Source organism: Berghia stephanieae, chromosome 11 (assembly GCF_034508935.2).
Source record: "Berghia stephanieae isolate SIO BIC M18660-M18661 chromosome 11, UCSD_Bste_1.3, whole genome shotgun sequence".
Lineage (NCBI taxonomy): Eukaryota > Metazoa > Mollusca > Gastropoda > Nudibranchia > Aeolidiidae > Berghia > Berghia stephanieae.
This window is the reverse complement of record NC_088370.1, coordinates 27,119,309-27,131,808: the sequence shown is the minus strand read 5'-3', so window position 1 is coordinate 27,131,808 and position 12,500 is coordinate 27,119,309. Positions and strand designations below refer to the sequence as shown.

Sequence of the window (12,500 nt, the reverse complement as noted above, 5' to 3'; positions counted from 1 at the left end):
TAGTATGCGCTTGGCTAAGAATTCACATCATTGCCATCCGGAAGTATAACGGACCAACACATAACCATAACGTAACTATGAACGTTATAGTCAGGTTAATACAATTTAGTGAGAATTACTCATAAACGCGGATGGCAAAAAACAATAACAAAGACCCGAGTGAGTCAATGTCAAACCGTCTATACCCGGTGTTACTTTTACCCCATGCCTATTTATTACATTTTTCTGAGACAAATTATAGGCGTTATATGAAAGCTAATATTTTACTTTTTAAATGTTAATGGTAGTTGAATAAAACTATCTATGTACATGCTCATTTTTTAATACATTTTTTCCTATTTTGAAAAGTTGCAGAAATCTCTAGGATTGTGTGAGTTAAACGTGCTCACAGCGCTTTACAGGGGTGTTCAGTCAAGAACAATATTTGACATGTAGGACGAGACATGTCGCCTGTTTGGCGATATTACAATTTTTTGTCCGACAAAGACAACGCTGGTAACGGTAAGGTAACAACAAGATATGAAGTGAGTAGAAAAGTGCCAGAAGACAATAGAGAATAAAAATTATTCGCGCCGGTGGTGGGGTTCGAACCTGCGACCTTATTGGTACGACAACTCCGCCTGGCAGGTGAGAGCGTGGCTCTACCGTGTGAGCTATCCACGAACACAAAAATATTCGTTTCAAACCCAAGTCATTTCTAGATCCCTGTAACGAAATGCTTCCGTGTAGGCGTCAGTTTACGACAGGATGTACGTCGTCGTAGTATTAGTTGTTGTTGTTATTGTAATCCCTCCGGAACAACCCTTCTTTTGTTGATACAGGTCGTATCAGATCATGCACCTATGGCCCGGAAGTTTGAATTAAACTACGTAGTGTGGGTGTTATTGTGAGAAAGGCATCAATCTTGTTTTCTCCGTAAACTTATAAGCAAAGTAGGATCCCTGTATTCTACGGGAGTGACTTTGTTATGGTATGGCTTGATTGATATCTCGTAACTATGGGGCTGACGAATTTATTTATCCTTGATATGAGGATGTCCGGTATCAGGATGGGTTGTTGTTGTCCATGATTATGGAATCTGGGGGAGTTTTAAGGAATTTCAGATGTTTACGGATATGACTAACATCCGGTTGTGTGGGTAGAATTTTGCTTCGTTTGCTTGATTTTTGCCTATAAATGCCAGAGTTTTGAGCAGTTTCTTCAGACCACTCAGCGGAGTCTTTTAGGCTCATTGTCTCAAAAGAGACCAGACAGCGGAGTCTTTTAGGCTCATAGTCTCTAAGCGATAACCACAGCGGAGTCTTTTAGGCTCATTTGTTTAACTCTTGTGTAGAGTTGGATTAAAGTCTTGTGTAGACTTTGTAGTGCTCAAAGTTCGAGCTGAAACACGTTTTGTGTTAACTCTTGTGTAGAGTGTGATTTAAGTCTTGTGTAGACTTTGTGGTGCTCAAAGTTTGAGCTGAATCAAGTTGTGTTATAACTCTTGTGTAGAGTTTGATTAAAGTCTTGTGTAGACTTAATTTGTGATTTCAATAATCTGTTCGGCTCTGTGAATGAGCCGTTGGAGGCTGGGCTTTAACAAGCCAACTTTAGGCTATACGCTCATAGCTTGACACTAATAGAAACTGAACATTTGCCTGTTTTATAAGTTACCTGTGAAGAACCATTTGCTTATTTTAATATCAGAACATTGAGAAACAATTGATCTGTTTATGAATACTGTGAAATCAGAACAATTTCAAGAAGAGACAAATTAACAATATTAGAACAACCTTACAGTTTTTGTTGAATATCAAGGACGCTCTTTTGGCTTTCTTCTACACGTCTGGATTGTGTTTAGTTAGTTAGTTAATTATTAGTTGCCTGTATGACTGTGATGGTTGCAACCTATCTGTGAGATTGTCTGATGTGGTAGCGGTTTGGTAAAGTATTGATAATTAATTGATTTAATTATATATTTTCATATCGCTTTCATATCATATTCATCATCACACCATCTCCATCAATTTGTCATCCATCCATTTGATTTCATACTTATTACATCTATCATTTCATCTTCATATCTCATAATATCTTTGTTATATTGTAATAAAATATATCTTCATTTAGCTTCAAAACCTTTATCAACGTATTGTGTTTGGTTATTGATCGGTGTCGTAGCTTGAATATAGCACACATAAACAAGGTTGCAAACTGCGCTACATAAGCATACGGTTTACGTGCGCACTTTGTGACAATCCCTCTCTCACCCACTTCTTGAGATCGCCGATTCGTTCGCACACCACCATCGCGTAGTAATTTTTGACCAGCAGTTAAGCTTAATAGCCAATATTCTCAACACAAACATATAACATAGAAACGATTGAGACATTGAGTATGCTCCGGGTGGTAAGGTACTCATTTTACACCAGAGTTAGATGAGAGAATACGAAGAAAGAGCCTTTTCCAAGGACTCAACTATGCGTCACTCCAGGCGGTACTGGAACCCAGCACCTCACGGAGAGAGAGAGAGAGAGAGAGAGAGAGAGAGAGAGAGAGAGAGAGAAGAGAGGAAGGGGGGGGGGGCAGGAGACAAGAAGGGGAAATAACAACAAAAATAAAAGAAAAAATTTAAAAACGTATTAGGTTTGAATGCCAAATAAAAACAAAACGTTTTTGGAAGTTTTTATTGTAAAGCAAGAATTTAAAAAAAATTTGCAACGACCGGGAATCGAACCCGGGTCACCCGCGTGGCAGGCGAGTATTCTACCACTAGACCACCGTTGCTGACGATAACTTTAACGTCAGACTTACATAATAAAACAACAATCACTAGTAGGACGAGACATGACGCCTGTTTGGCGATATTATCACTCACAAACTCGGATGGCAAAATATAATAACAAAGACTTGAGTGACGTCGTCTTCATTCTATCTATAGATAGTTCGAAGATGACGTCACTCAGGCCTTTGTTATTGTTTTTGCCATCCGCGTTTGTGAGTTGTTCTCACTAAGCTGTATTAACCAGACTATAAAAGATCATGAATACACAGAGTTTGTGTGTTGGTCCGTTATACTTCCGGATGGCAATGTTGTGAACTCCTTGGCCAAAGCGCATTCTATCTATACACCATCAAGGTTACACACAGTTTTGTTTGTGTGTCAAGGTGTCAAGACGTCTTTCTATCTGCTGTGGTGTTATCGTGCATATTATCCTATATTTCTCAAGTAATCGGTACTTTTTATTCTTCATGCTGGCTAGAACTTTTCATATGCCTTGCGATCAGAATGTGTAAAAGTCAAAACATGATCAGATTTATAATGGGTTTTTTTGTTTGTTTTCTTTTCCTCCTCTGGATACGCTTTTATGCTCGTCGGAGAAATATTTCATAAGGGCGTCCGCCATTGTTCCGATTGTTTAGAGCCAGTTACTAAGTTACCATGCGTCATTACGAGGGAAGTGACGACATTCTCTCTCAACTCGAATTGAACATAATGTGTCCTTTGCATTTAATCAAACACTTGGTTCTCGGACCAGAGTACTTCCAAATGTAGATTCGGAATACTCTTCAACAGTCGTAACGTCACTTCCTTCCTAATGACGCATGGTAACTTAGTAACACTGGCTCTAAACTATCGGAACAATGGCGGAACCGTATGAAATATTTCTCCGGCGAGCATAAAAGCGTATCCAGAGGGGAAAAAAAACATAAAATTGATCAGGTTTTGACTTTTACACATTCTGATCACAAGACATATGAAAAGTTCTAGCCAGCATGAAGAATAAAAAGTAATGATTTTCTTTGTTTAGAACCAAGAAGGCCGCCGTTGCCGGGTGGCGTGACATCAGACTACTGAATCCAATTACAGTGTATTTATGTAGTCTTGTGGTATGACACACGTCTTCGGATAACAACGTCTTGGGTTCGAGACCCGCTCTGAGCGACGCATGGTTGAGTCCTTGGAAAAGGCTCTTTACCCACATTCTATCGCCGTCCTCAGATTTTTTACAAATGAGTAGCCCGACCATTAACAAAAAGGGTTGTGTCTGTCCGAAAAAAATATGTAATATCGCCTTACTGACGTCATGACTCGTCCAACATGTTTAGTGTTGGTGTTTGCTAAGAACCCTGTTTTGAGCACGTTTAGTGGATATTACGTGATATGAATGCTTAAGTTTTTGTTAAATAATAAAAGCCGAAAAAAAAAAGAAAGTCGTGTGTAAAGGTTTTGTTCACGGCTATGTGGTCTTGTGGTATGACACTCGCTTTGGATCGGAAGGTAGGTCCTGGGTTCGAGCCTCGCTCAGCGCCTAGTTGAGTCCCCGGAAAAGGCTCTTTACTCACAGTTTCTCACCGTGCTCAGGTGTAAAATGAGTACCTCGCCGTTAACAGCGTTGACTCTGTCGGTAAAAAAAAATTTGTATTATCTCCTAACAGGCATCATGTCTCGTTCTTTATGTTACGTGTTGTTGTTGGTCAGGGACCCTTTGTAAAGCGCTTTGAGCACGTTTAGTGGGGTCGTGGATAGCTCATCGGGTAGAGTCACGATCTCCCCAGCCAGGCTGAGTTGTCACACCACTAGGGTCGCAGGTTCGAGCCCCCCAATAACCACCGCGAAGTTTTTGATCTCTGTTGTCTTCTGGAACTTTCCTACTCACTTCATTTCTTGTTTAGTTGATATTGCTCTATAGAAAAGCTCAACTTTTAAAAAAAGATTAAATGTGACCCTTCGCCTCAAAACGGCATTAAGTCGGGATGGTTAAGATGTTGAAAATTGAATTTATAGCCAGAAATATCAGACTTGTGTTGAGTTTGTATTGTTTTATTGAGTAGAACGGACACCATATTTCAGGGTACGAATGCCAACAATTTATATTTTTGACCAGTTTAACAATATAAACCGGCTTTTGAACATCTGGTTCGTTCCGACTTAATACCGTTTTGAGACGTTGGGTCACAAATTTAAAAACGTTAGCAGTTGTTGTGGACCCGCTTAAACTCCAACCAGTAAACACAAAGAGATATGAAGTGAATAGAAAAGTGCCAGAAGACAATAGAGAATAAAATTTTTTTTTTTTTCCGCGGCGGTGGTGGGGTTTGAACCTGCGACCTTATTGGTACGACAACTCCGCCTGGCAGGTGAGAGCGTGGCTCTACCGTGTGAGCTATCCACGAACACAAAAATATTCGTTTCAAACTCAAAGTCATTACTAGATCCCTCTCTCACCCACTTCTTGAGACCGCCGATTCGTTCGTACACCACCATCGCGAATAATTTTGACCAGCAGTTAAGCTTAATAGCCAATATTCTCAACACAAACATATAACATAGAAACGATTGAGACATTGAGTATGCTCCGGTGTATGGGGTGAATTTTTAATTCAGAAAAGTGAGTGGAGCAGGCACTTATGTTGGTAACAACAAGATATGAAGTGAATAGAAAAGTGCCAGAAGACAATAGAGAATAAAATTATTTTTTTTTTCCGCGGCGGTGGTGGGGTTTGAACCTGCGACCTTATTGGTACGACAACTCCGCCTGGCAGGTGAGAGCGTGGCTCTACCGTGTGAGCTATCCACGAACACAAAAATATTCGTTTCAAACTCAAAGTCATTACTAGATCCCTCTCTCACCCACTTCTTGAGACCGCCGATTCGTTCGTACACCACCATCGCGAATAATTTTGACCAGCAGTTAAGCTTAATAGCCAATATTCTCAACACAAACATATAACATAGAAACGATTGAGACATTGAGTATGCTCCGGTGTATGGGGTGAATTTTTAATTCAGAAAAGTGAGTGGAGCAGGCACTTATGTTGGTAACAACAAGATATGAAGTGAATAGAAAAGTGCCAGAAGACAATAGAGAATAAAATTATTTTTTTTTTTTTTCCGCGGCGGTGGTGGGGTTTGAACCTGCGACCTTATTGGTACGACAACTCCGCCTGGCAGGTGAGAGCGTGGCTCTACCGTGTGAGCTATCCACGAACACAAAAATATTCGTTTCAAACTCAAAGTCATTACTAGATCCCTCTCTCACCCACTTCTTGAGACCGCCGATTCGTTCGTACACCACCATCGCGAATAATTTTGACCAGCAGTTAAGCTTAATAGCCAATATTCTCAACACAAACATATAACATAGAAACGATTGAGACATTGAGTATGCTCCGGTGTATGGGGTGAATTTTTAATTCAGAAAAGTGAGTGGAGCAGGCACTTATGTTGGTAACAACAAGATATGAAGTGAATAGAAAAGTGCCAGAAGACAATAGAGAATAAAATTATTTTTTTTTTTTTCCCGCGGCGGTGGTGGGGTTTGAACCTGCGACCTTATTGGTACGACAACTCCGCCTGGCAGGTGAGAGCGTGGCTCTACCGTGTGAGCTATCCACGAACACAAAAATATTCGTTTCAAACTCAAAGTCATTACTAGATCCCTCTCTCACCCACTTCTTGAGACCGCCGATTCGTTCGTACACCACCATCGCGAATAATTTTGACCAGCAGTTAAGCTTAATAGCCAATATTCTCAACACAAACATATAACATAGAAACGATTGAGACATTGAGTATGCTCCGGTGTATGGGGTGAATTTTTAATTCAGAAAAGTGAGTGGAGCAGGCACTTATGTTGGTAACAACAAGATATGAAGTGAATAGAAAAGTGCCAGAAGACAATAGAGAATAAAATTTTTTTTTTTTTTCCGCGGCGGTGGTGGGGTTTGAACCTGCGACCTTATTGGTACGACAACTCCGCCTGGCAGGTGAGAGCGTGGCTCTACCGTGTGAGCTATCCACGAACACAAAAATATTCGTTTCAAACTCAAAGTCATTACTAGATCCCTCTCTCACCCACTTCTTGAGACCGCCGATTCGTTCGTACACCACCATCGCGAATAATTTTGACCAGCAGTTAAGCTTAATAGCCAATATTCTCAACACAAACATATAACATAGAAACGATTGAGACATTGAGTATGCTCCGGTGTATGGGGGAATTTTTAATTCAGAAAAGTGAGTGGAGCAGGCACTTATGTTGGTAACAACAAGATATGAAGTGAATAGAAAAGTGCCAGAAGACAATAGAGAATAAAATTTTTTTTTTTTTTTTCCGCGGCGGTGGTGGGGTTTGAACCTGCGACCTTATTGGTACGACAACTCCGCCTGGCAGGTGAGAGCGTGGCTCTACCGTGTGAGCTATCCACGAACACAAAAATATTCGTTTCAAACTCAAAGTCATTACTAGATCCCTCTCTCACCCACTTCTTGAGACCGCCGATTCGTTCGTACACCACCATCGCGAATAATTTTGACCAGCAGTTAAGCTTAATAGCCAATATTCTCAACACAAACATATAACATAGAAACGATTGAGACATTGAGTATGCTCCGGTGTATGGGGTGAATTTTTAATTCAGAAAAGTGAGTGGAGCAGGCACTTATGTTGGTAACAACAAGATATGAAGTGAATAGAAAAGTGCCAGAAGACAATAGAGAATAAAATTATTATTTTTTTTTTTTCCCGCGGCGGTGGTGGGGTTTGAACCTGCGACCTTATTGGTACGACAACTCCGCCTGGCAGGTGAGAGCGTGGCTCTACCGTGTGAGCTATCCACGAACACAAAAATATTCGTTTCAAACTCAAAGTCATTACTAGATCCCTCTCTCACCCACTTCTTGAGACCGCCGATTCGTTCGTACACCACCATCGCGAATAATTTTGACCAGCAGTTAAGCTTAATAGCCAATATTCTCAACACAAACATATAACATAGAAACGATTGAGACATTGAGTATGCTCCGGTGTATGGGGTGAATTTTTAATTCAGAAAAGTGAGTGGAGCAGGCACTTATGTTGGTAACAACAAGATATGAAGTGAATAGAAAAGTGCCAGAAGACAATAGAGAATAAAATTTTTTTTTTTTCCGCGGCGGTGGTGGGGTTTGAACCTGCGACCTTATTGGTACGACAACTCCGCCTGGCAGGTGAGAGCGTGGCTCTACCGTGTGAGCTATCCACGAACACAAAAATATTCGTTTCAAACTCAAAGTCATTACTAGATCCCTCTCTCACCCACTTCTTGAGACCGCCGATTCGTTCGTACACCACCATCGCGAATAATTTTGACCAGCAGTTAAGCTTAATAGCCAATATTCTCAACACAAACATATAACATAGAAACGATTGAGACATTGAGTATGCTCCGGTGTATGGGGTGAATTTTTAATTCAGAAAAGTGAGTGCCAATAAGGTCGCAGGTTCAAACCCCACCACCGCCGCGGAAAAAAAAAAAAAATTTTATTCTCTATTGTCTTCTGGCACTTTTCTATTCACTTCATATCTTGTTGTTACCAACATAAGTGCCTGCTCCACTCACTTTTCTGAATTAAAAATTCACCCCATACACCGGAGCATACTCAATGTCTCAATCGTTTCTATGTTATATGTTTGTGTTGAGAATATTGGCTATTAAGCTTAACTGCTGGTCAAAACCAGTAAACACAGTACAGCACAGATACCACAACAAGGGTTTCTTTGTGATGGATGCCTTCAGTTATTCCCTCTAAACAAGTTATGGCCCCTGCTGTCTCTCCAGGATCTCCACATACAATCTTTTGCTTATCTCTTTCCGGTTTTCTTATCATGACAGTCAGCACCCGCCGGTCCATGGCGTGGCGCATGCGTACAAACGCCAGGACTTCCGTTCGGCCGAGCGTTCGTGCGTGCCGCCATATTTAATTTACACCCCTATTAATGTCACTTGCTTAGTTCATTCGTATGTCTACTGTACTTGTAACACGAAACATCTTGAATCAATTTCTCCTCACAACTTTTTATATCATTCGTTAAAAATTAATTATAACAAAATTAATTAAATAGTTTTATATATATTTTTTCCAAACCGTCATGTTTATAATTCTTCGCAATTTTCTCTGTCTCTCGCACGCAACTAAACTCCCCACGCATGTCAGTGGAAACATCTTGCTTGAATTCCGACTTGGAGAATTATCAAATAGTTCATACCATTATCGGTAATAATCTCATCTTTAATCATGATTATCTAATTTGCATATCTCGTCCCAGAAGCACGCGCTGACCTATTTATCATCATATCGGAAGTTTCTATAAATATTCAGTGGTTATTCACCAGTTAACTGCCGCACTCTGGAAAAAAAAAAAAACCAAGAAAAAAACAAACAAACACGCATTTAAAAATTTGGCCAGAAAACTGGTCCTTCAAATTAAATATCGATAAAATTTAAATAATTCTCATTTTGAGCAAAAAAAAAAAAAATAAATAAATAAATTAAAAAAAAAACAAATAAAAAAACACTCAAACCTGGGACTTCGCGAGGTCGTCAGGGAAGTTTTAGGTTTGAGACCTTTTAACCAAGATGAGGATCATTTAAGTCCATAGATATTTAACTTGAAGGACCAGTTTTCTGGCCAACTTATTATTTAATGTTTGGTTTGTTTTTTTTTCCGGAGTAGAGAATTTATCTTGTTAAAGCTACCTTAATCATTCATCTTAAAAAATATATAATATGGAATATAATATTATGCCTCGGCCTTTTTCGTTCCTCTGATGTCTCGTTATTGCCTATTAGTCTTTTATCTTGGGTTGTAAATTCGATTATCGAAATTAGGTCGCTATTAGGTGCACTATTTTACAGATCGTATGTGGAGCTTGTAAACGGATAATAACATTTGCTCGCTTATGTAGATACTATGGAATGTAAGCTTCAATTTAATATACGAAAACAGATAAAATGGACGTTTCGGGTTTCCCCTTTATTACAAAAAAGGATGAATGAAACACTACAGAGGAATGAGATAAATATATATACGAAAACAGATAATGATTGCCACATCTCCATGCATCTACGTTGAGAGCACCATCTTCCTCCAGGCCCAGTTCTTTAATACCATCCTTTAACTTATCCAACCATCTAGTCTTTGGACGTCCCTTTTACCTCTTTCCCGTCAATTGTAAGTCCAATACTTTCGTTCCCACATACTCCCTCTCTCGTCTCCATTTCAGTCAATAACGTTGTTTTTGTCTGAAGAAGAAGGGAGGCTATGTAGTCTTGTGGTATGACACTCCCAGGGGATAGGTTGCGCAATATAAATGTGCATTATTATTATTATTATTATTATTATTATTATTATTATTATTATTATTATTATTATTATTATTATTATTATTGTTATTATTATTATTATTATTATTATTATTAGTATTATTATTATTATTATTTTATTATTATTATTATTATTATTATTATTATTATTATTATTATTATTATTATTATTATTATTATTATTATTATTATTATTATTATTATTATTATTATTATTACAAATGTGAGCAATGAGAAATTAAAAAGTAATGGACCAACGGCAGCTCCGAAAAAGAACAAACTACGACAATAGGAATTTCGGGTTCAACGTTATATAAATAAATTGAGCTTTATATAGCGCAATATCCACTAAATGTGCTCAAAGCGCTTTACAAGGGATCCCTGGTCAACAGCAACATTTAACATGTAGGACGGGACATGAAGCCGGTTAGGCGATATTACAATTTTTCGGACAAAGACAACGCTGTTAACGGCCAGGTACTCAATTTACACCTGAGTACGGTGAGAGAATGTGAGTAAAGAGCCTTTTCCAAGGACTCAACTATGTGCCGGCCGAGCGCGAGGCTCGAACACAGGACCTTCTGATCCGAAAGCGAGTGTCATACCACTAGACCATATAGCCGCACAGAATGACAAAGAATAACGAACGATTGCAAGTTAATATTTCAACAAACATTAGACTTTATTGCGTCTCAGTTGCAATGTAAACATTCGACATAATATTATTACAGTCATTTCAAAGTAACAATTGCATTCATTTTTTTTTTCGTTGTCAACCATTAGAAGTAATAGATAGTAAATAATACATTTTAAAAACTTCAAAATCAAATACAAATTTGCATTTAGTTCTAAGGCACAACATCGTGATTGCATAGATAGTAACAATTTTGCACGGGATAAAAATATAAATATACAGCCATCTTCTTGTATATTTTTAAAACAATATTATTATTGCTTTGAGAGACAAATTATCCGCCCCCCCCCCCCCAAAAAAAAAAAAAACAAAAAAACAAAAAAAAAACAAAAAAAAACAAGGAAAACAAAAATGATTTTTTACATAAATATTAAGTGTGGGAAATCCAGGAAATCCACGGATGTCCATTTTATTTTTGTTTTTTTTAATGTGACTACCCCGACGTGCACTTATTTACAGGTCTGATAACCCATTATTTATGGGCTCATTGTTGTAATGGGAATATCATAAAATATGACGCGAAATATTGTCCCAATACAACAATGTTAAATTAGGCCCATAAGTGGGTTCGGGTGTCAGACCTGCATATATTTATGCACGTCGGACTGACCCCTTTGAGTGATGTCAGGGATTGAAACTTTCTCTATATAAATAGAACCGCGGAAAAACTACAACCACAACTCTTTAATACTCTTCAACAGTCGTAACGTCACTTCCTTCCTAATGACTCATGGTAACTTAGTAACACTGGCTCTAAACTATCGGAACAATGGCGGACGCGAGCATAAAAGCGTATCCAGAGGAGAAAAAAAAACATAAATTTGATCATGTTTTGACTTTTACACATTCTGATCACAAGGTATATGAAAAGTTCTAGCCAGCATGAAGAATAAAAAGTAAAGATTTTTTTTTGTTTAGAACCAAGATGGCCGCCGTTGCCGGGCGGCGTGACATCAGACTACTGAATCCAATTATTGTAAGTTTTTTCGCTGTTCTATTTATAGAGGGAAAGTTTAGACCCCTGACCTCTGAGTCCCTGACCCCTGACATCACTCAAGATGGTCAATCACCAAAAAAAAAAAATTCAAAAATGGGCATCTGTGTTTTTTAAATTATTATTCATCCAAAAGGAGAAATTCTAGGGGTCTATTTTAAAAGAATACTGGAATAACCCAGGCGTTAGCCGCAGTACAGAGCCGCAAAGTGAGCGAGCTAGGACCAGGTGACTCGCTCAAGGCCACACAACGTACGTAGCGTTTAGTCGAACTCGGCCCCTTCTGGGTACGACGCAAAGACCGTCAATTGTGACACGCTGGCCCTGTAATCTGCATAATATCATGTAAAATTTTATTTCTCCAAAATGAAAACATCACGTTTTATGGAAATATGTGACCCATCGTCTCAAAACGTTATTATGTCGGAACGAACCAGATGCTCAAAAGCCGGTTTATATTGTTAAACTGGTCAAAAATATAAATTGTTGGCATTCGTACCCTGAAATATGGTGTCCGTTCTACTCAATAAAACATACAAACTCAACACAGGTCTGATATTTCTGGTTATAAATTCATTTTTCAACATCTTAACCATCCCGACTTAATACCGTTTTGAGGCGAAGGGTCACATATTGTGAACTTGAGTTTTATTTAGCGCAATATCCACAAAACATGCTCAAAG

At 38.7% G+C, this 12,500-nt stretch overlaps 1 protein-coding gene and 1 non-coding gene across 2 annotated transcripts in view; both read right to left on the bottom strand.

Annotated features, from left to right (window-relative positions):
* The window catches only part of LOC144957268 (mRNA turnover protein 4 homolog), a 524,240-nt gene that overhangs the window by 389,988 nt on the left and 121,752 nt on the right, over positions 1–12,500 (bottom strand). The window lies entirely within an intron of this gene.
* On the bottom strand, positions 2,696–2,766 carry Trnag-gcc (transfer RNA glycine (anticodon GCC)). The gene has a single exon. It is a non-coding gene; the product is annotated as a tRNA-Gly (tRNA).